This window comes from Pogona vitticeps, chromosome 1 (genome assembly GCF_051106095.1).
Source record: "Pogona vitticeps strain Pit_001003342236 chromosome 1, PviZW2.1, whole genome shotgun sequence".
In the NCBI taxonomy this organism is placed as follows: Eukaryota; Metazoa; Chordata; class Lepidosauria; order Squamata; family Agamidae; genus Pogona; species Pogona vitticeps.
In genome coordinates, this window is record NC_135783.1 from 241,672,556 (window position 1) to 241,675,969 (window position 3,414).

Here is a 3,414-nt window from a genome sequence, read left to right on the forward strand (position 1 = left end):
CTGGGGATCTTACAACCTGGGGAGTCCGATACGGATACAGTCCCTCAAATAAATCAACACAGCTGCTAATGTGTTTGGTGGCACCCTTTATACCAGGCGTGTCCAACCTGTGGCCCGAGGGCCGCATGTGGCCCAGGTCAGCTCGTAATGCGGCCCAGTGCAATTTTTTATTTTTTAAAAAATTCCAAAGTTTCAAGTTACACTGCTGATGCTTGCGGCCGGAATGTGGCCGGGGCATGTCACAACAGTGGAGGGGGAGAAAGGGAAGGAAGGAAGGAGTGGGAGGGGAGGGGACAGGGGGGCTGCATGACTGCATTGCGCTGTGCCCGTCAATAGGTGGACCCCCTCCCGGCCCCATAAAGCTGCCGGAGTCGAAGCTGGCAGCCTCTGCCCTCTGAGATCGCAGCTGCCAGTAAGCGCGCTTGGAGCGGGGCTGCGTGGGACGGCTAGGGCTGCCCCCCATGTGGCCCAAACCAAATGTATGTGCGGCCCAAACCAATTTTTCATCTTCTAATGTGGCCCAGGGAAGGTGAAAGGTTGGACACCCCTGCTTTATACCCTGCCTTCAGGCCAGCTCAAGATGGAGTATGTGGCTCTCCCCCTTCTCCACTTTATTTTTCACAACAGCCCTGTGAAGTGTCCAGGTCCAGGTTCACCAAAGGAGTTTCATGGCCGAATGGGGACTAGAACCCGTATCTCCCAAGTCTGACTTCAACTCTTTAACCACTCCATCGCACTGCCTCTGCTGGGGCTGCTGAGCACTGCAGCTACTGGCAAATAAAAGGGTGCTGCTGCTGACCCTGCATGTAGGAAGAAAGCAGAGCCAGTGGGAAGGGATGTTACCAGAGGGTTTGCCATGAGATGGGTGGGGCATCCAAGGTCCCAAGTCCATCTGCTGAAGGGAGTCAACTGGCTTCGTTCTTGTTCCTCTGCCTTTTGGTTCAGTGTATCTTCTCTCCATGCCCATCCTGTCAAGGAGGGTGCAACAGTCCCAATGCCCTCCTGTGTCTTCTGCCCTGTTCTTCCTTGGCTCTCCCCTGTTGTTGCCAGTAGCGATGTCACATTAGGATCATTACCTCTGGTTCTTCTGGGGCAGTTGCCCCAGGGGGTGTCCAATGGATGAGCTCACACCAGTAACCCATTTCCGTCCAGCCTCCATAGCAGACACGTGCTGCTTGAGACACTTCTACCCCTGGCAGCTCTGGAGAGACTTTCACCTGCAGTTCTTGCTGGGAGCCCTCCAACCTCGTGCAAGACACCTTCTGTAAATTAAGCGTTTAAGCAGAGGTTGTAGGGCCGTGGGTAGGTGAGTGGCTGGAGTGGTTTTCTGCATCTACTGGACCAGCTGACCTTTGGCAGTCCTTCCCAAATCAATGTTTCTATGAATCTAAAGTATCTTGATATGTAGAAAGTTGGAGGAGGCCCGGTCAGCTGGAGTTCATGTGTATCTTTCATCTACCCACCCACCCCTTGTCCCTCCCCTGCTGTTTGATTTACCGAGTGGTCCAGGAGAAGTCCCAAACTCGCGGCATGATGATGAGGGCAACCTGGGGCGAAGGTTGTGAAGCGCTGTGCAAATACGGGAGAAGGCTAACAGACCGGTGATAGCTAGCACTAATATGGGAGCTTAACGTTGCATGCTCAGAGAGGGACCTTTTAAGACAAGCTGCCACATCTTGGTTTAGTGCGGTCGTCCGAATGGGTTGCAGAAGCCCCTAAGGACCTCCCCCGCTCCACCAACCCGTTGCCTCTGCAAAAGGCGCTCGGAGAAAAAGTTCTCCTGCGCGCACTTCCTCGGCAGGGCGACTTTATATTTCTGCAGGCTTGATTGCTGACACGTTGCGGCGGCCCAATCCCCATCAGCAAGACGGGGGCGCGCATAGATGCAGGCAGAACCAGAAAGCCCAGGGAATAGGGGCAGGGTCTCTAGTGATGGGCAGGGGGGCGAGGGGTGGGTGCGGTCCAGCAAGCATCCTGGTGATAGATATGGGAACAATTAATGGGGAGCTGCCGAGAGAGTGCGGGTGAGGTCAGAGGGATCCTCCAGATATGGGCCCAGGGGGTGAAAGAACCCAGCGGAGGCGCATCTACTAAGGACTGAGCAGGCAACCCGATGCCCCTCAGCCGTGTTTAGCCGACAGTTCCGATCAGCCCCCTCCAGATCGGGAGGGAAAGGGAAGCGGAGATAGAAATGACAAGGAACTGGCCATATCAGAGTGAAAGCCCGGACACGCGCTCCAGGAAGTGGTCGGTTTGTCCGTTCGTTCGTTCCGAAAAAGAGAATTCTTTAGACCGGTTCGAGACCTGCAGTTGATCTCCGTGGTGACTGTCTCCCCACCCACCTAACTCATCCAACAAGGCAATGCGTGGGGGCTGCCTGTGCCTCCCTTTCTCGGCGAGAAGAAACAGAAAGTTAACTTTGTACACGCTCAGGGGCTCCCTTAGCCCACGTCCTGCTCCTCTGCCCGCGCGCCCGCGGTGAGCGGTGGGAGTGGGAAGGCTGGCATGGGAACAGGTCCCGGGGCTAAGCCCTCGGATCCAATGAAGCCCTGGCTCCTCCGGGACTGCGCGCCCGGGCGTTGTGTTGACTTTGCCCGCTGGCAGCAGCGAGGGGAAGCCCGGCCCAGGCGGCATTGTTGTCTCAGCCGGTTAATCAGATCCTACGAGCCGTTGTGGAAATATCGGGCCTCCTGCCGAACAATAGGGCCCCAGGAGGTGGTGGTTAAACTTCAACCAGCTTAACTCCCCCCTCCCCCTCCCTCCCTCCCTCCCTCTCTCTCTCTCTGCCCGCCTGAGCCCAGGGAGCCGGGCACGCGAGCGAGCCGGGACACCCCAAGCCACACGCCGAAGGACGAAAGGGATCGCCCAGGGAGGGAAGGGCAGGGCGGCCCCCCAGGAGTCCGGTGGGGGCACCCTTCCGCGCCTCCCCCCTCTCCCCCGCGCGTCCTGCCCTGTCGCTTATGAGGATCCCCGGGTCCTTGATGGAGAGGTGCCGGGACCGCCGAGATGGGGGACACGCTGTCGGGTCTCCTCCTTCCAGGCGGAGCAGGGGACCGGGGAGGCAGCCCGATCCTAAACGCCCCTTTATCCGGGAAACCCCCCCCCGTGACACCCGTGGGGAATCTGCTCCCCCGTCGACGAGCCTCGGCGGGTGCCGGGGATCCTTTTGGCACCTACTCCCGCGAGCACGTGGAGTCGGCCCGGAGGGGGAGGGCAGGGGCGGCCCTCCTCGCGGTGGCGCACGCCGCCTCCGATGCCAGCAGGTGAGCGAAGCGCGGGGGTGGGTCGGGCTCCTGCCTGTCCGCCCGCCTCCAAAACCGCCGCGCCCCCCCCGCTGCCGCCGCCGCCGCCGCCGCCCCCCCCCTCCGGCTGGCCGGCGGGGCGCTGGCAGGCAGGTTCCGCGGGGAGGAGGCG